This window comes from Silene latifolia, chromosome Y, assembly GCF_048544455.1.
Source record: "Silene latifolia isolate original U9 population chromosome Y, ASM4854445v1, whole genome shotgun sequence".
NCBI lineage: Eukaryota > Viridiplantae > Streptophyta > Magnoliopsida > Caryophyllales > Caryophyllaceae > Silene > Silene latifolia.
Window position 1 is genome coordinate 237,368,118 of NC_133538.1, and position 21,566 is coordinate 237,389,683.

Consider the following 21,566-nt stretch of genomic DNA (forward strand, 5'->3'; position numbering starts at 1 on the left):
AACTACCACTAAATCAGCCATAGGACGTTTGATTTAGCTTGCAAGATGACTTCACGCATCCCAAGGCAGAGGTATTCTTGCTCTATTTCCTTCCATCTCCTAAATGTAAGCTAAAGGGACAGTAAAAGGCTCAATTCCGCCTTCTTTGGTACATTCCTGCAAATAAGACAAAGTAAACCAAAGTATATGATTCGGGGGACATTTGTAGCATAATATTACGTAAAATACATAGAAATGCGTGCAATTAAGGCTTAAAAAGACTATAAGAAATGTACGCATCAAACCTCCCCAAACAAAACCTTCTTGTCCCCAAGAAAACTATATGTAACTAAGAACCTAGTGGAACGGAGTAAAACTCAGAGCTATCTACAAATCGTCCACTTAAACCAATTTAATGCAAGCAAACTAACACTTATAGTAAAAACTGTCAAATGCAAACGAGTTATAAGATGTTTATAATAAAGCTGAACCGTCGACCTTGCAAGACCTTCAACAATGGACTCTCACGTGCCACTCTTCTGTTATGAAGCAAATGGTAAGAAAGTATATGTAAGAGAGAAAGGATAAAAAGTCGCTCACCTAACTACGAACCATATAAGCATGCATTCAAACTAGTATGATAGACAATTCTAGCTACCTTACACATACATTCCATCCATACAAGGTCCTATCACATGCCGAGGGCTTACAAAGATTTGGAAAGTGAGGTAATGGGTAAGAAGGGGCAAAACATTTTTGGGATTGTGAGGGTATAACCCAAGCTAGTATCCTAACCAAAGCCTAATAAACCATATCCGCTTCAAGACCATCGAAATTAAGCACAAATGTCTTTGTTTGGCATAAAAACTCACTAAACCAAATAATAACAACTCCTCATAAGATAAAATAAGAGCATCGGAGCAAAACCGATTTTATTCAAACTCTTTTTTCTATTTTTTCTTTCTTTTCTCATCGGTTCTTTTGTTTTTTTTTCTTCCTTTGATTTTTCTCATCTTTCTTTTTTTTCAACTTTTTTTTTTTCAATTCTCCTTCTCCAAAATACAAACTCCCAACCTTCCAATGCAAACCAAATTTGGCATAATAAACAATATATACCCGCAAAAACTAACTAAACTAGCTTAACAAGGCAGGCTAAGTTTGGGTGTAGTTAAGGGGTCAAAAACAAATTTGGCTAAATGTGGAGTTAATGGGTAAAAATTGAAAGAAAAAGAGAATGTAAGCACCTCCCTGCATGTGACACCAACCACTAACCCGAATGTATGTAGGCAATAAGCAATTGAATTTCATACTTGTACAAATTAATGTTACATGTTATGCAAGGAGTAACTACTCACAATCCTACATGAACTGGTCATAAATGACACCAGTTTTAAGGCTCTAAATCTTAGAATATATGAGTAGGTTGCTAAAAATTACAGGTCAAGACTATGCTTAAAAGATATTTAATTCTTTGCAAGGCCTAAGTAAAAGGACTAAATGCAGTGCAATTTCATCATTGAAATACACCGTTCCGACTCAACCTAAATGCAAAAATAAACGTGAAATTTTTTTAGATTTCGAAATTTTCTAGTTTTTTTGAAATTTTCAATTTTCTTATAAAATAAAAGACAATGCAAACTAAAATGCAATAAATGTGAATGCAAAACAAATGCAAATGCAGACTCAAAGTGTGCATCACCCTCCGCAAACCAAAATGGACAATGCCCTCATTGTCCTCCAGCATACACTAGCAGAATAATAGGGAAAGGGAAAATACAACATAAATGCAAAATAAATGAAATGAATCAAAAGGACCTTTAGCAGCAAGGTCACCTCTGATTCTCTCCTCTCTCTCGACCGTGTCCTCCTCGCTCTAAGGCTGAGGGTACCTGATGCGTGTATTTTATATAAGGTTTTTACCTCATTTTTACACGCATTTCTGTTTTATTTACGTTGCATCTAGCTACAAATACCTCCGAATAGTTTAGTTTGGTTTGTCTTGTGGAAATTGCAGGTACAGACCAGAAAGGAGCAAAATCGAGCCCAAACATGTCCTATTCACATGCATTTTGGAGAATAAGGAATCGGACCCCAAAATCTTTCTCTTAGAGATGCGTGAAGTAGCCTCGGAAGGTGCCAAGAAGTCCACACGTGCCAATATAGCTCGATCGACCAGTTTTGCTACATTATATGGTCAATCGAGTTCTTTATCCATCAAGAATCACTCCATCGAGCTGTTCTGTTACTCGATCGAGATAGCTGATATAAGGAGTACTCGATCGAACTCCATTTTCATTCGATCGAGAGGAATTTCAAGACTTGTCCTCGATCGAGTGGTTTCATTTTACTCGATCGAGAGATTTTGTGTTCTATGCGTGTTTTTGTCTATATTTGAGTTGGGCTTTGTATTTTGGATATAAGTTAGGTTACCAGTACGACACGGGGAGTTCTTCTTCTTCCTCCCTTACTTCAATATTTTTCCTCTCTACTCCCTTGAACATTGCTCTTGAACCCTAACAACGGAATTCGATTACTTGTAATTGGTACTTTTATTCTTCTCTTAATCTTAATTTACTATTACTCTTTATTGTTTTCTCCTCTTTAATCTTTAATTGTTATCATTATTGTCTCTTTATCCTTGTTATCATGCTTAATCTTTATTGTTTATGTATTGTTGTTACCTTTTTAATGACTATGCATAGCTAATTCCTCCTTGCTAAGACATATGGGAGCCATGATCTTAAGGAATTTGTGAATTAAGTGATTAAGTTTAATGCGAAATTGATCTATGTTGTTAAACGTTACATTTAACTGTTGTTGTCTAATTGAGTCGACGCATTTAGTTAATAAATCACGGTACACTTGACCTAGATCGGAAGATTGGAAAGGCTAAGACCTGTAGCGAACATTAGGGCACTTTAGTGAGGGCGAAAGCTAAGCTATTAGTGTTTTAGGGCGAATTGAGACCGGAAGGAGATATTCATTGTTCTGTGGATTAAACTTGCATTGACCTGAGACCTTAGATTACATTACTTGAGAATCATGGTGAACCGATTGTCTTAGCTGCTTTCTCTCTATTTGTTTACTTTCTACTCTTTTACTCTCTTTCTCTCTTTTGACCTTGTTAGTTTAGAACAAACAATTAAAAACCCCCAAGAACTGGTTACCTTGACGGACTTAGTTAAGCCAACATTTTCCCATCTCCCTGTGGAGATCGACCCTACTTGCCACTGACTTCTGTTTGTAGTAATAGGTATTTAATTTTGGTACCTGACGACGGTATCAAAGTTTGGTGCCGTTGCTCGGGAGGTGGCGTAATTTTGTTGCTTTTATTAAGTTTGTCTCTCGTCTTAAGGAATTTATTCCTTGAGATTGATCTCATATTTTTCCAAGTTCTTAATTAGTTTTACAGGAAATCTGTTCTAAGAGAGAACATTGTCATACCTGCCTTGCTGTAGACTCTATCTGGTAAGATGTCGAACATCGCCAGTCATTCACAACCTACGGTGGATTCCCTTCCTAAAGGTTTCCTGTTACCCACTACTGATTCGGGGACCTTTGGGATCCACCCATCTTATATACAACTGGTTGAGAGAAATATCATCAGAGAGGTACCTGGCAAGGATCCTTGCAAGCACATAGAGCTCTTTGCAGAATACTGCTCCACCATTTCTTTAGCTGCTGGGGTGACGTAGGATAGGGTTAAGGGAGTTCTTTTCCCTTTTTCTTTGACTGATGATGCCCGGGAGTGGTTGAGAGATTTGGATAGGGAAGCTGCCGGTGTAACTGACTTGAATTCCCTTGCTCTAGCCTTTAGCTGACGATATTTCCCACCACAGCGCACTAATGCGTTGAGATCTCAAATTTCTGCATTTGAGCAATTACTTACTGAATATTTGAATGGGGCTTGGACTAGGTTCAAGAGGCTCGTCCGATCTGTACCTCATCATGGCTTTAAGCGTTGGTTCTTATGTACCCAATTCTACAATGGGTTGTATCCTGACCAGAGAGTTATTCTAGATAATGCGGCCAAAGGGAGGTTTCAGAAAATGTTGAGGATGATCAAGGATGGCACCATATTGAAGAAATGGCCATCCACGTTACCGAATATGGAAATCCTCGAGGAAGTAGATATGTAAATGAGCTAGTGGTAGCTGAAGTGGAAAGTCCTAGTGGAAGGTTAAGCAGTTCGAAGAATTTACAAACTACGGGTGTGCATGAACAAGTTTGTGCCATAACTGAGCAGGAGGTAGTTTGTGGTAGATGCAGTACGGAGGGGCATGACTCTATTACTTGTATGGCGGATGTAGAGCTCGTCCGTGCCTATCAAAAGTTCAAGTAAGAAGTTCCATTCTCTAAGCTATATGAAGATTTGACCACAACAAGTATCTCTAGCCCTTCTGAGCCAATGCCACAACAAAGTGATTCATCTTCTGCAAATGGAGAGCTCGCAGAATTGAAGTCCCTAGTGCTAAACTTAACACTACAGTTCGGCTAGAAATTCGACAAAAATGACAATGCTATAGTTGAGATGCGAGATCAAATGGCGCGCCTCTCATTTGCACAAGGTCAAGTGAATCATTCACCTCCATATAACCGGGTCAATGCCGGAAGATGGGGCTGTGACAGCTGATGATATTACGGATAATGATTTGGAGGAGTTAATTGACGATATCCCTGCTGAATATCATCATGCAGCTTGATCGAGTGATATCCTAACTCGATCGAGTGATTTAACCTCCACCAATACTCGATCGAACACAATACCTGCTCGATCGAGAAGTGCCCCAATTGAAGGATTCGATCGAGGAGTTAATTCCTCTCAATCGAGTAACTTGGCAGAAAATATTATTCGATCGAGTGATTCTGGAACTCGATCGAAAGATGCTGAAATTGAAGAACTCGTTCGAGAGGTGCATGTTCCACGATCGAGTGTTTTTCCTGATGAAACTGTTCGATCGAGTGGTAATAATGCTCGATCGAGCACCAGTACCAGCGGAGCTTCAACGTCAAAGTCTAATTCCGCTACCGTGTCACCTTCCCCTGCTGTGGAGGTGTCACGTTCTGTTAAAGGTAAAGAGAAGGTCGCGGGCCCGCTAATTGCTACCAGGGTTCCTTATCCGGGACGTCTGAAGGATGTTAAGGTCGAGCGACAGTACGGTAAGTTTGTGGACGTGGTCAAGAATTTCCAGGTAACCGTCTCTTTTACTGAACTTATTACCCAGGTACCTACTTACGCAAAATTTATGAAAGACATTGTGACACATAAGAGAGAGCTTAGTCAATTCGAGACTGTTGCATTCATGGAAGAGTCTAGTAATTTACTTCTTAATAAAGCTCCGCCGAAAATGAAAGACCCGGGTAGTTTCTCTATTACCTGTACCATAGCAATGAAGAGATAAACAAGGCTCTTTGCGATTTTGGAGCCAGTGTCAGTGCCATGCCCTTTTCTGTCTATAAGAAGCTTAATATGGGTCACCTTAAAATGACTAACATTACATTACATATGGCTGATAGATTTGTAAGGTGACCCTTGGGTATCTTAGAGGACGTGCCTGTCAAAGTAGGCAAGTTCTTTATACCAAGGGACTTTATTGTTTTAGACATAGCTGAGGATACCCGGACCCAAATTATACTAGGAAGACCATTCTTATGTATAGCTAGGGCCATTATTGATGTCAAACAAGGGCGTTTGACTCTTGCAGTGGGGGATGATTCAATCACTTTTAGTCTGCCCAGTACACTTGCTCGGCCAATGATAGAGGATACTTGTTATTCAGTTGATATTGTTGACGAGTCTTTTTATGACTTCTGGTCAAGTTCTTTTATAAAGGAACCACTAGAAGCTTTGATGCTTTTAGATGAGTGTGCAGATAACCCAGATAACAATGATGTTGTGTTGGATTTGCTGGAAGCTGCTTTAGATGAGCGTGAACCCACCGACGCTGAAGGAGAGAGTAGAACAAATGATCAATACTCTTTGCGCCATAGAGGTAAAGGTACTTGAGCGTAAACCTCTTCCTTTTCATCTTAAATATGCTTTCTTAGACGATACAGAGCAATATCCGGTCATTGTTAGTGCTAAACTTGATGATGATCAGTTGACCGCTTTGTTAGTTGTGCTTAAGAAAAACAGGAAAGGTATGGGTTATTCATTGGATGACATTAAGGGCATTAGTCCCGACATTTGTATGCACATAATTGAGCTTGAGGAAGATCACAAGCCTTGTAGACAGGGTCAGCGCCGACTAAACCAAAAGATGCAGGACGTTATGATGGCTGAGGTAATGAAGCTGCTTGATGCAGGTATCGTTTATTCTGTTGGTCATTCTAAGTGGGTGAATCCAGTTTAGGTAGTTCCTAAGAAAGGAGGGACTACTGTGGTTAAGAATGACAAAAATGAGTTGATACCTACTAGAGTAGTAACTGGTTGGCGGATGTGTATAGACTACAAACAACTGAATGACGCCACAAAGAAAGACCACGTTCCCCTTCCTTTCATTGATCAAATGGTAGAAAGGTTAGGTTCTTATAAGTTTTTATGTTATCTAGATGGATACTCTGGGTTCTTTCAGATCCCTATTCATCCAGACGATCAGGAAAAGACTACTTTTACTTGTCCTCTGGTTGTTATTGCTTATTGCAGGATTCCTTTTGGTTTATGTAATGCCCCTGCCACCTTCCAAAGGTGCATGATAGGGATATTTTCTAAGTATATAGAGTCTATTATGGAAGTCTTTATGGACGACTTTAGTGTCTATGGGAGTGACTTTGCTAACTGTCTGTCTAACCTTGATAAAGTGTTGCAGCAGTGCATTGAGGTTAATCTTGTGCTTAATTGGGAGAAGTGCCACTTTATGGTTAATGAGAGAGTTGTCTTAGGGCACTTAGTTTCTGACAGGGGCATTGAGCTTGACAAAGCAAAGGTGCAAGTGATTCAGCAATTACCTCCTCCTGTTAATGTTAAAGGAGTGAGGAGCTTCCTTGGTCACGCCGACTTTTATCACCGGTTTATCAAGGACTTCTCAAAAATTGCTAAACTGCTTACACAGCTGTTGCTTAAGGATGCCCCCCTTTGCATTTACCTATGAATGTCTTTCTGCTTTTAACTGGTTGAAGCAGGCCTTGATTTCGGCGCCGATTATACAGCCTCCCAACTGGGAGTCGCCGTTTGGGATTATGTGCGACGCTAGTGACTATGCGCTAGGAGCGGTGCTAGGCCAGAGGAAAGATAAATCTTTGAATGCAATATACTATGTGAGCCGAACTCTTGATGAGGCTCAAGTGAAGTAAACCACCACAGAGAAAGAGCTGCTGGCTGTGGTTTATGCGCTAGAAAATTTTCGTTCTTATATGATAGGGTCAGAAGTTACTGTTTTTACTAACCATGCAGCGCTGAGACACCTTCTGGCTAAGAAGGAAGCTAAACCACGGCTGTTAAGATAGATACTCCTTCTTTAGGAGTTTGATTTGTTGATCAAAGATAAGAAGGGCGCTGAGAACGTAGTAGCTGATCATCTGTCGCGACTATCATAGCAAGAGGGAGAAGATTCTTTACCTATTGATGATTCTTTTCCCGGTGACTCTCTATTTGCTGTTTTGTATTCTATTATTAACCATGACCCTTGGTATGCATATTTAGCTAATTATGTTGTTAGTGGCGCGCTGCCACCTAACCTTTTTTATCAGCAGAGGAAGCATTTTCTCTATAATGCTAAGCAGTACTTATGGGATGATCCTTACCAATTTAAGGAGTGTGCAGACGGTCTTTAGAGACATTGTATTCCGCAATGGGAGACCAAGGAAATCTTGGAGGGCTGTCATTCATCCTCTTATGGTGGTCACCACGGTCCATCGCGCACCATGGCTAAGGTACTTCAATCAGGCTTTTACTGGCCTACTTTATTTGCTGATGCTAAGGTGTTTGTTTCAGCTTGTGATGCTTGCCAATGCTCCGGGAATATTTCTAGGAGACATGAGATGCCACAAAATGGTATCCTAGAGGTCGAGGTTTTTGATGTCTGGGGCATCGATTTCCAAGGACCCTTCCCTCTACCAAAGGTAACAGGTATATCTTGGTAGCTGTAGATTATGTGTCTAAGTGGGTGGAGGCGATTGCTTCACCTAACTGTGATGCCAAGACCGTGATTAAAGTATTCAAAAAGATTATCTTTCCCCAATTTGGTGTCCCTAGGGTCGTTATTAGTGATAGGGGAATGCATTTTAAAGAAAAGAAACTAACTTCTATTTTGTCTATGGTTGGTGTCCAACACCGGCGGTTTGGGGTATCATCCCCAAACAAGTGGGCAAGTTGAGGTATCTAATCGAGAGAATAAAGAGATTTTAGCTAAGGTAGTTTCTAAATTACGGAAGGACCGGAGTCTAAAATTGAAAGACACATTATGGGCCTACCGAACTGCCTTTAAAACGCCGATTGGTGCATCACCATATTGGCTGGTTTATGGGAAGTCCTGTCATTTACCTATTGAGTTAGAGTGTAAGGGTTGGTGGGCTATCCGTGAACTTAACTTTGATCCTAAGTTATGTGGTCAGAATCGTTTATTGCAGCTAGATGAACTGAAGGAGTTTAGGCTAAATGCCTATGATAGCTCACGCATCTACAAAGAGAAGACGAAGAGATGGCATGACAAACGAATCATACCTCGAGAATTTCATGTCGGGCAGAAGGTGTTGCTGTTTAATGCCCGACTGCGCTTATTTCCTGGCAAGCTGAAGTCCAGGTGGAGTGGCCCTTATATAGTGACAGCTGTCACTAAGTTTGGGTCAGTTGAATTAGAAAGTTCTAAGGGAAATAGGTTCAAGGTAAATGGACAATATGTGAAGCATTACCATGAAGCAAATGATGCAGACAACCTAGTTGAAGTCATGTACTTTGACAATCCTGATGAGCCAGCTGATTGAAGCTAGAAAGGTCGTGCGAGACCTCTTAAACCTGCGCTATCCGGGAGGCAACCCGGACTGTTTTGTTGTACTTTCGTTTGAACTTGTTATTTCATTTTATGATGTGTGTTTAAACTCTCCACACAGAAATTGTGCCACTCGTGTACGCCTTTTGTGTGATTTTGCTGGTAATTGGCTCGATCGAGTGGTTTTCTCACTCGATCGAACACTTTAGCTGGAATTTATACTCGATCTAGCATCTGCTGCTCTTGATCGAATCCCTGCAAATCCACTTTTCTCGATCGACCACCCTATCTTCTCGATTGAGCACTTCTGGCACCTTATCTATTCGATCGACCTTCTCTGAATCTCGATTGAGTTATGCTATTGTTTCTCGCTTGCTGCGATGCTACTTGGCTATATGTGACCCCTTTACGTCATCTTGTAAGTTTTCCGACTCCGGTTCTCCTTTTCTCTTTAGTTTTCATTTCTTTCCCTATTTTTGGTACAATGAGGACATTGTACAATTTAGTTTGGGGAGGTATGCATCCATATCTGTGTCTGCATGTTTTGTTGCATTTCAGTTTGCACGTTTCTTTATTTTCGCATGCATTGTTGTTTTATTAAAAAAAACACCCGTAAAAATTCAAAAATTTCACGTCACGATTATTTCTGCAATTAGGTTGAGTCGGAACGTTGAACTTCTACGCTACTTTGAGTTCCTTTACCCTTATCTTGCATATTCTTGACATTCTGTTGGCATGGTAATGTGCATAATCTATGAGTTTTTGTTTCACTCTTATCTGAACGAATAGACTTGACTCATATATTGGAAAGCTACATTTACATTCTAAGGTTAGAGCTTAATAAACTGGTGATCTTCATGAGCAGTTTCATATAGGATGTGAGTAGTACTCTCTATAAGGCATGTAATATCAAATTGCATAAACATGAATTCAGTCTGCTTGATACCTGTATGCATTCGGTCTGTGGTTGGTGACACATGTTAGGAGAGGCAGTTCCATTTATTTCATTCTACCCACGAACTCCACATAGCCAAATTTCCCATTTTGTCCTATATAGCTACAATCTACAATTTTTCCTACCCTAACCGAGCTAGTAATAGTAGTTGTTGGGAATGTTTCATTGCAATTTGGTTACATATCTGATTTGAGAAGTTGGTGGAAATGCTGAAGAGAATGGAAAAATATGAATGAAAAAAGAGAAAAAAAAAGTTGTGAAAAATTCAAAAAGAATGTGAAAAAAGAAAAGAAAAAGAAAGATTATGAAAAAATCATGAGCTAAGAAATACATTGTGTTGTGATTTTTCGCTCCCATTCTTTAGTTGTATTTTATGGGGAGTTAACAATTTTATGCTGGTTAGTGAGTAGTGTGCTGCAATTTAGCACTGTTTTGTATTGAACTTTTGAGTATGAAGTTGGGAAGTTTTCTAATTTGCATCCGTTGTTGCTAGCTTGGCTGCTAACTCCACATTTCCAAATTCATTATAGCCCCTTCTTACCCATTACCTCACTTACCCAAATGTAAGTCCTCGACATATGTCTTGGTCATTAGTTGGTTGGAATGCTTATGTACGGTTGTAGAGATTTTATTCATGTTAGACTGCATGCATGTTCTTATAGATCGAGTTAGGTGAGTGTCTTTACTTCTTTCTATCTCTTACCTATATACTTACCCTGTGCTTAATTTGTGTGATGAGTGACCCGTGAGAGTCCGATATCTTTGAGTCTTGCGAGGTCGACGGTTCAGTAGTTTGAGACATTGATTTAACTCGTTTGCACTTATTTATTGCTACTTTGTCAGTTGTTACATTAAACCGGTTTGGGTAGATGTTTTGAAGCTGATGAGTTAGTCCCGTTCCCTTAGTTGTCTTTAGTTGCATTCATTATTTTGCTTGGGGACAAGCAAAGGTTTGGTTTGGGGAGATTTGATGCATGTATTTTATATAAGATTTTTACCTCATTTTTACACGCATTTCTATGTTATTTACGTGGCATCTAGCTACAAATACCCCCGAATAGTCTACTTTGGTTTGTCTTGTGTAAATTGCAGGTACATACCAGAGAGGAGCAAAATCGAGCCCAAAATTGTCCTATTCGCATGCATTTTAGAGAATAAGGAATCGGAGGCCAGAATCTTTCACTTAAAGATGCGTGAAGTAGCCTCGGAAGGTGCCAAGAACTCCACACGTGCCAATATAGCTCGATTGACCAGGTTTGCTACATTATATGGTCGATCGAATGCTTTATCCATCAAGAATCACTCGATCGAGCTGTTCTTTTACTCGATCGAGATAGTTGATATAAGGGGTACTCGACCGAACTCCATTTTCATTCGATCAAGAGGAATTTCAAGACTTGTCCTCGATCGAGTGGTTTCATTTTACTCGATCGCGAGAGACTTTGTGTTCTATGCGTGTTTTTGTCTATTTTCGAGTTGGGCTTTGTATTTTAGATATAAGTTAGGTTAGCAGTACGACACGGGGAGTTCTTCTTCTTCCTCCCTTACTTCGATATTTTTCCTCTCTACTCCCTTGAACATTGCTCTTGAACCCTAACGACGGAATTCGATTACTTGTAATTGGTACTTTTATTCTTCTCTTAATCTTAATTTATTATTACTCTTCATTGTTTTCTCCTCTTTAATCTTTAATTGTTATCATTAATCTCTCATTATCCTTGTTATCATGCTTAATCTTTATTGCTTATGTATTGTTGTTACCTCTTTAATGACTATGCGTAGCTAATTCCCTCTTTCTAAGACATAGGGGAGCCAAGATCTTAAGGGATTTGTGAATTAAGTGATTAGGTTTAATGCGAAATTGATCTATGTTGTTAAACGCTACATTTAACTGTTCTTGTCTAATTGAGTCTACGCAATTAGTTAATAAATCACGGTACACCTTGACCTAGTGATACCGTCGTAGAGTACCAAAGATAAATTTATAGTCCAAACTACTACTATAGCTAGTGGCAGTCAGGGTCGAACCACAAGGAGGCGATGCAATTAATAGTCGTCTGATTTTAGTCTAAGTAACAAATGTGAGGGGGGTTTGATTTGACTGAAACTATAACTAATGACAATGAAATTCAAAAGTGAACTAAGCAAATAAATGAGCAATGAATGAAAATGTATGAAATCAAATATAAAAGGGGGTGCTAAGATGGTTGTTTCACTGTAGTTTCGGCGGTAGTATCCTAGGTAAGTCTGAAATAGTCACATAAGACGGGAAAATAGGAAGTCCTCTCGGTCCATTCATAACAGGTAGCATCTTTCGATCTAGCTACGGGTCCCTAATATCACTAATGCTAACTTTCGTCCTGAAAAGTGACTAAAAGCCTAAATTAACTTATCTCTCGATCTTATTAATTTAGTCGTCTCAATTAGGTAGTCTATTTCCCTCCCCTATCTTTCGATCTTATCGGGTCAGTCAATTCCTAAACATTCAACTAGTCGCGTGCACTCGATTCGTCAAATATTGCAATTAAATTAATTAAAACGAAGGTAATCTCACGTGGCCAGTCGATCGACCATGGCGCGATTTCAGGTCATACAATTCTACGCCACCTACCCTACAGATTCCCTACATCCTAGCACAAGGTGTTTAGCTACTCATACGGGAAATAATAACAATAATAAAATCAACCATTAAAGCATTCGAATTCATACTTAATTATCTAAATAAGAAATCGACATGAAACAATAATTGGCTTTGGGATATCTACTCTAGCAATTCTATACTACGAACGAATTAAAACAGCGAGTATTAAACGAAGGAACAGAAAATACCGTAGGGAGAATTGAAGAGGAGAAATCAAAACCGAATGAAAAGAAAACTTTATTGATGACGAAATAATCTCAAGAACCCTAATTATTTCCCCAACTAACTGATAACAATTGACTTGATGATAAAGCTTGATGATCGTCTATGCTGAAAACTAAAGTTACGTTATATAGGAATACAACGTAACACTTATTCCTAAACCTAAGAATACATTGGGCTTTCTAATTATCGATCTTTTAACTTGCGTTAGAATAACGACTTGGTCGATCGACCACTGTGACCGGTCGATCAACTGCACTGCACTGTACAGGAGCTATTAGAAGTCGTGCTCTGGTCGATCGACCATAGGCACCAGTCGATCGACCACTGTAGCTGGTACTTTGCTTCAAAAACTTCGTGAATTAGTCTTTCGGGCCTCGATATGCGCACCAAGTTCGCTTCCCGAGTAAATACTTCATATCAAATGCAATGCTAAGTACTCGGGGACGGATTCGGCTCATTTTCCGCTGAATTCTTCACATTTCTGCAATATTACATAAAAACATGAAAGTAGACGGAAATGGGGAAAATAGTAGCATAAACTACATAAATGAGCTCTGAAATGCGTGTAAAATAGGGTGTAAAACATCAATTAAATGACACACATCACCTAGATTGGAAGATGGGAAAGGGTAAGACCTGTAGCGAACATTAGGGCACTTTAGCGAGGGCGGAAGCTAAGCTATTAGTGTTTTAGGGTGAATTGAGACCGGAAGGAGATATTCATTGCTCTGTAGATTAAACTTGCATTGACCTGAGACCTTAGATTACATTACTTGAGAATCATAGTGAATCGATTGTCTTAGATGATTTCTCTCTATTTGTTTACATTCTACTCTTTTACTCTCTTTCTCTCTTTTGACCTTGTTAGTTTAGAACAAACAATTAAAAACCCCCAAGAACTGGTTACCTTGACGGACTTAGTTAAGCCGACATTTTCCCATCTCCCTGTGGAGATCGACCCTACTTGCCACTGACTTCTGTTGGTAGTAATAGGTATTTATTTTTGGTACCTGACGACGGTATCAGTACCCCTCCTCCGGGTATCGGTAAAAAGAAGGGTGTAGCCAGCCAGCTGGAACGGGACGGCCTCAACGCTTGTGATACTAGTAAAGAGGGAATAAGGCAAGAGCTTGATCCCGCTGCATCCGAGCTACCCTCCTACACATATCCAAAATAAGAGCATCACGGCGCCCTTGGTCCATGACCTCAGGCGTCTCAAAAATAGGAGGTGGAATAAAATTAGCCAGTAAAGCCGGCTGAGAGGTAGGGGGTGTAGGTGTAGGCGTGGGCGTGGGCGTGGACGTGGGCGTGGGCGTGGGCGTGGGCGTGGGTATAGGCCCAGCCTCTCAAGGTCTATATCCCTCTCCAACTTCCCTAACAATAGGGGAAGCCCTTTTCCGCTTCCTAGAAACGGGAGGAGAGAAGTCAAGGAGGTAAGACGGTGGAGGTGGTGGTAATTTAGCCGTCACAGTAGTCAAAGGTGAAAGACGAGGTAGAGAGGGTGAAGGTAAAGTCACAGACGGGTAAGTGCTAATCTTCCACGTCCTATGGTTAGCAGCAAGCCAGTTCATTGAAAATATAACAGAAATGTTTATGACATTATCCTTATCTAAATATTTAAGACCATGGGGAAAGTCAGGGAAAAGACGGCGGGCAAAACGAGTCACTAGTCCACCCGACGCTATCGTATCCGAGACTTTTAACCCGACAGTGTTAAAATGCTGAGCTGTCAAATATACAATGTTAAAAACAAATGGGGTACCACTGTCAATATTCAGGTACCCAGCTAAAATAGGCAACTTAGTATTATTAACATTGTTAGGCTTATGACGCGCAAAAATAGTTTCTCCTAGCAGACGCAGAAAGGAGCGGGCAGGGGGTAGATGGACGTGGGCACCACGACGCTGACCGTAGGGAGTGTGTGAAAGTGTAGCCCAAAGCTGATGCGTGAGCTTCATAGGAGGCTTAAGGCAGCCATCACTAACGAGACCAAAAAGTTCCCCAAACTCAGCTAAAGTCCAGGAAAAGGTAGTGTTATACAGTCGGAAAGTGATCCAAGTACTCCCATGGTCAGTCACATAGGCCGCAGGGTGAAATTAAAATGAGCTAAAGAATTATAAGGTGAGTGTTCTATAGGTGAGCTCCTTCAAATTGGCCAATCCCGACATTCCTGTCCCGTTGAGCACGTCAACAACGGGCGCTAAAATTCCTAGAGTTTCTAGGGAAGGTCGACACAGAAAACGGGTCGAGGTCATGTGAAATTCCATTAAATTTAAAAAATGAGTACGGTGGAACGAGTACAAAAATCATACCTCCGGAAACTCAGGTAGAGATTCCGTAGAAGTTTCAGTAACATTCCTAATATGGGCCCGTAGCGCAGCAGCACGGAAACCCGTAACCATCCCAGACCGTGAACCAGCAGTAGCAGTAACAATAGCAGTAACAACAGGAGCAGTGGCAGTAACGGGTGTCAACACAGCAGGGGTCGACACCGTTGTAGTAGAAGTAACCATGGTGATAGTAGGGACCACGGTAGCAGTGGTGGAAGCAAGGACCATGGCCACTGAAGATGACGGTGTCGCAAAAGAAGCCGTCAACTGGGGCTTCTCGATACCGGCGTCTTTAGCACTCCTCATGATTTTAACAAAATGCAAGTTCCATTTAACAATCAATCAAGAAAACGAATTTCCCCAAATCAATCTCATAACCCTAATTTGTATAAAATTAGGGGAAATTGCAATTAAACAATAAAGAAAGGGAAAGGAACTTACTTGAATGATTACCCAACAATAAAATCAATTAAACCCAATTAAAACTTCAAGTAATCGAATTAAATCGAGTTTTTCGCAACCCTAGCTTGAAAATCTTCAAATTGAATCGAAGATTTGTGACGTAAATAAGGGGAAAATGGTTTAATTGATGCTTTAGAATGTATTTGGGTAATTAGATTGGTAAATTTTAGGGAAGAAATTGAGATATTTAGGTTAGGGAATAAGGGGTGTCGAAATAAAATTGGGAAAAAACAAGCAATTGAATGAAAGTAAAGTGAGGAAAAGGAATCTCTCTCGTATAATAAACGCCTGAATTGCTCGATCGAGTGGTTTGAAACTGCTCGATCGAGAGCTTTCTTCCTCAATTTGCTCGATCGAGTGCTTCTTCTACTTGATCGAGAATCCCTAAAAATTGCTTGCTCGATCGAGTGTTTGGAACAACTCGATCAAGAACTTTCACTTGGGCATTTGCTCGATCAGGAACATAAAGTGGTCGATCGAGGGGTTCTTTCTTGGCACGCTTCACAAGGATTAGAATTCCTCCCAAAACCTGCAATATACGCAATAATACTTCACGCAAAATACCAAAATAACAATACGCAGTCAATATTCGATCCTAAGCTAAATAAATCTATCTAAACTAATACCAAAGTCTATAGCTAAAATGAAATAAATGTTTAGCGAAAATTCCAATTACCAAATGTTACAAACGGGATAACATCCCGTATCATCTTCCAAAGAAATTAAATAGCCCAAAACTGGGCTTCTGGCTCGACGAGGTCCCTTCAGCATTAGTGACCTTCGTCTTCGATTTCCAAACAACTGAGCCATCAAAAGAGGAATAACACATCTCGTAATCCGCATCCTTCCTATTTTCTTTTTCAGCGGTTTTCTTTCCATGCCCCCTATGATCTTTAGCTCCATCAACGGCTCCAATTGCAATGCACCAAGTCCGGCAACGGGATCTCCATTGTCCATTTCGCCAAGTCCTGTAGAAGCAAAAACAACAGAATGGTCCTCCAATTCATTCCCAGACTGGGGCGGAGGTGTCATAACAGCAGTATATGACTCAATAACAGTACTAGAAAGATCATCGTCGGGGTCTATAGAGGGAAGAGCGTTACAGGGCATGACTTGCATAGGCGCCCTGCGAACACTGGACTGGGTGAATGTCAAATCCTCCCCACCCACCTGAAAGGTCAAAGTCTTAGCCCCAACATCAATTATTGCATGAGCAATATGCAGAACTGGTCTTCCCAAAATAATGGGAGTGTATGAGTCCTCGGGTATGTCTAATATTACAAAATCAACGGGAATAAAGAATTTCCCGATCCTAATAGGGATGTCCTCTAAGACTCCTAACGACCGTGATAATGAGCGATCGGCAATCTGTGCGGTCATGTTTTTGCATTGAAATTTTGTCAAACCCAGTCTCTTTGCAAGAGACAGAGGTAAGACGGTTACGCTTGCTCCTAAGTCACAAAGCGCATTATCAATTAAGTAAGCCCCAATATGACATGGAATTGAAAAACTACCCGGGTCAGCCAATTTCGGTGGAGTCTTATTCGAAGAAGTACGGAGCACTTGTCAGTCAAAGCCACCGTTTCAACTTCATCTACATTCCTCTTACGTCAAAGAATTTCTTTTATAAATTTTGAGTAAGAGGGTACCTGGGTGAGTAATTCGGAAAATGGCACGTTAACTATAAGACTTTGCAAAAGATCGATAAATCTGCCAAATTGTTCTTCCGCCTTTGTCCTTCGTAGCCTCCCTGGAAATGGAACTTGGGGCTTATAGGAATTATCCTTATTCATAGATTTATCGTCCAAATTAGATTTAGACCCCAAATTAACATTCTCAGCATTAATAATGCTCGATCGAGTAACTTCACCACTCGATCGAAAGCTTTTCTCAGCAATTTTGCTCGATCGAGCAGTTTGGGATGCTCGATCGAGAGGCCTGTTTTCATCACTTCTCGATCGATCACTTTTATCTCCTCGATCGAGCACTTCTTCAGTTAAATTACTCGATCGACCATCAGAAACCGGTCGATCGAGTACACCAAGTGAATCCGTTACTTTTTCGTCAAAAGACGCCTTCCCATGATCATTAGCTTCAATCTCCGAGTGAAAAAATTCAGCATTTCCCTTTGGCATTTTGGGTCCCTTATAGGAAAGACCACTCCTTAAACTGATCAAATTTACCGTCTCATGTGGTTTCTTGTCAGGTTGTGACGTTAATTGGCCCGGTTGTCTTGAAGCTTGCTTAGTAGCCAAATTAGCTAACTGGGACTCAAGCAATTTAATAGAAGCATCTCTTGCTTGGTCATTTTTCTGCATTCGAAGTGCAAGTGTTTGCACCAGTGACTTCAACTCAGCTATGTCATTATTACCACTAGAAGAGGCACCTTGGTGATGCGGAGGTGGGAAAGAAGCAGGCTTTTGAAAGCCTTGTTGTTGATTCCGATGGGGTGGAACATAAGTTTATTGTTGTTGCGTTGGAGGTGTAGGATTCAACATATTCTGGCTAGACCACCTCAAATAGGGATGAACTCCAACATGTTTGTTAAAAAAGAAGCCTCCTTGCCTAAATTGCTGAAAGGCATAGACTTGATCCTTCTCCGCTAAACACTCCACTGCAGTATGGCCATCGGCACCACATCTCTCACATGAGACAGTCTCTTGTCTAGACAACAAGTGAATCGTCTGTTGATTTCCCGTAGCCTGCAATTCTAACTTATCAAATCTTGCATTCATGGTTTCTAGTTGAGTCACAAGTGCACTATTACCTCCAGCAACTACTCTAGTACCACTTCTTGGATTCCCATATTCAGCACAATGGGTACAATGGGTAGCCATCTCCTCTATAATATGCTAGCCCTTATCATCATCGATATTCTTCTGAAATCTTCCATTGGCTGCAACATCTAAAATAGTACAGTGGTCGTCATACAACCCATTGTAAAACTGGTTGCAACCCGTGATGTGGGATAGACCGAACAAGCTTCTTGAACCTGCTTCATGCTTCATACAATTTCTCAGTCGGATTTTGTTGAAAACTTGTAATCTGCCCTCGCAATGCATTAGTTCCCTATGGAGGGTAGTATCTCTTGTAGAAGGCAAGAGCTAGGGTATCCCAATCAGTAATCTCAGTTGTAGTCCTATCCAAGTCACTCAACCACTCTCGGGCTCCATCAGTAAAAGAAAAAGGAAACAAGACTTCCTTAATCTTATCTTGGGTCACTCCCTTAGTAGCAGGGATAGTAGATCAATAATTTCTGAAGATCTCCATATATGCTTCATCGGATCCTCACCAGCTACTCCTCTTAATAGGTTTCTCTCCACCAGATTAATATAAGAGGGACGAACATCGAAGGTACTCCCCTTATCAGTTGAAAGCTTGAAACCCTGAGGAATAGAATCAGCTGTCGGCTCAGAATGACTAGCAATGTTCGGTATCTTCGAAGATTTAGTAACGGTTGCAGAAACAGATTTGTCTTCCTCGAAAGACTGAGCTTCTACAAAGGTGAAATTTTCTAGAACTGGTTCAAGAGTACTCAAGTCTTACTCTCGACGAATCCCCCTCAATAAGTTTTGTCTATGGCGAAAAGTCCTCTCTGGTTCAGGATCATATATGGTACTAATTCTGACCTGTTGGACCTGGGCATAAACAAAACTAAGAGAAAGGAATAAGAACTATCTCAAGGAATTAAAAATCCCTTGAGACTAAAACAAACTAAAATAAAACAAGTAAATAAAACAAGGTAAGGTTAGTCGGTCTGATGTGAGAAGGGTAGTGGAAAGGTCCTTCCGGTCTGCTATCCGCCCTAGATTCTTCCTAAATAGCTTCTGCTCTGATTAGGTTACTCTATTGTTCATAACAGGTTTATTCATTCCAATCTTTCGATCTAGGTCTGGATTTAACCAAGTTAATTAATATAGTCGCGTGCATTCAACCATGTAATCACTATTATATTGCTATAAAACAATTCTCATATGAAAACCTTATAAACTAATTAAAGCATCATTGTTTTACTATCATGGCTCCCCTAATCCCAGTAATAAGGAAATTAGCTACTCATAACGATAGATAAAACAATATTAAACATGGTATTAAGATGAACTAATGAAAATTTCATAAACCAAATAATAATTCTAATATTCTAACAGCGATTAAGAGATAAGAAACTAAATGTTGCAAAAGGAATTAAAACTATAAATTAAAGAGAGTAAGGAATTACACAATTGAAGATCCGGAAAATGAAAGCAAGCGTTGAACAAGCGTTAAAATTGAATGATAAAAGAGTTCTGAAATTAATGAATAATAACTGAATGATTAAGATACTGAACCTAATTAAGTCTCTCCTATTTATTGGAGAGATATTTATTAACCTAAATACGATAACTTAAGATATTAAGTAAATAAGGTTTACGCAATAAAATATTGCGTCAGATAACTTCCAGCAAAAACCTCTCGATCGAGTGTAAAATCTACTCGATCGAGGAACACCAAGAACTCCCTTCTCGATCAAACATAGCAGGAGTTCGATCGAGGACTGTTCACCATAAAAAAAACACTCGATCGAGCAACTAAGCCAGCAAAAGCTCTCGATCGAGTTCACTGCCACTGAATCAACCATAGGACGTTTGATTTAGCTTCCAAGACGACTTCACGCATCCCAAGGCAGAGGTATTCTCGCTCCAATTCCTTCCATCTCCTAAATGCAACCTAAAGGGACAGTAAAAGGCTCAATTCCGTCTTCTTTGGTACATTCCTGCAAATAAGACAAAGCAAACCAAAGTATACGATTCAGAGGACAGTTGTAGCATAATACTACGTAAAATATATAGAAATGCGTGCAATTATGGCTTAAAAAGACAATAAGAAATGCACGCATCATAACTTCACAATACTTCTTACATAATCTTTTGCCAACTCAGCCTTACTCAAAGTGTCTTTCATTGGAATAAAGTGTGTTGTCTTAGTCAGACGATCTACTGTCACCCAAATCATATTATTGCCCTTCTGAGTACGAGGCAAACCAACAATAAAATCCATAAAAATACTCTCCCACTTTCACTCGGCACATCTAAAGACTGTAACTTACCATGTGGTCTATTATGCTCACCTTTCACCCTTTGGCAAACCATACATCTAGAAACAAACTCAACAACCTCCTTTTTCATCCCAGGCCACCAGACAACCTCTTCAAATCCTTATAAGTTATCCCCTCTAGGATGCACAAAATATGGCGTAGAAAGTGCTTCAGTCAAAATCTTTCTCTTCAAGTCCTCATCATCAGGTACACACCACCTTCCATCGAATCTCAAACCACCATCTATTCCAACGACAAACCGTGACGGCACGCCCTCCTCCACGGCCGCACGCCACTTCTCCAATTTTGGATCTCCTTTCTGCTTCTCTTTTACCTCAGCATACAACTCCGGTTCAATCGTCAAGTCCCCAACTGAATCCCTTTTTCTTATCACACAAATTCCAATTTTCTTTAATTCATCTTGCAACTTAATCCACGACATAGCTAAACATAAAGCATGAACTGACTTCCTACTCAAAGCATCTACTACCACAATAGCCTTCCCCTCATGGTAAACTATTTCCATATCATAAGCTCCAATCAATTCTATCCACCTCCTTTATCTCATATTAAGCTCTTTCTGAGTGTAAATATACTTAAGACTCCTGTGATCAGAAAATACCTTAAAAGTAGTTCCATATAAATAATGCCTCCATAACTCAAGAGCAAACATGACCACCCCTAGCTCCAGGTCGTGAGTCAAATAATTCTCCTCATAAGGTTTCAACTGTCTCGAAGCATACGTTATCACCTTTCTTCTTTGAATCAACACACATCCTAATCCATTTTTCCAATCATCGGTATATACCTCGAAAGTCTCACTTCCCTCAGGTAAAGTAATATAGGAGCTGTGGTCAAGCGCTCCTTCAAGGTCAGAAAAGTCGTCTCACAACTCTCATCCCACTTAAACCTATTCTCCTTTCTCATCAACGCAGTCAAAGGCTTAGCTAATTTAGAAAAATCTTTCACAAAC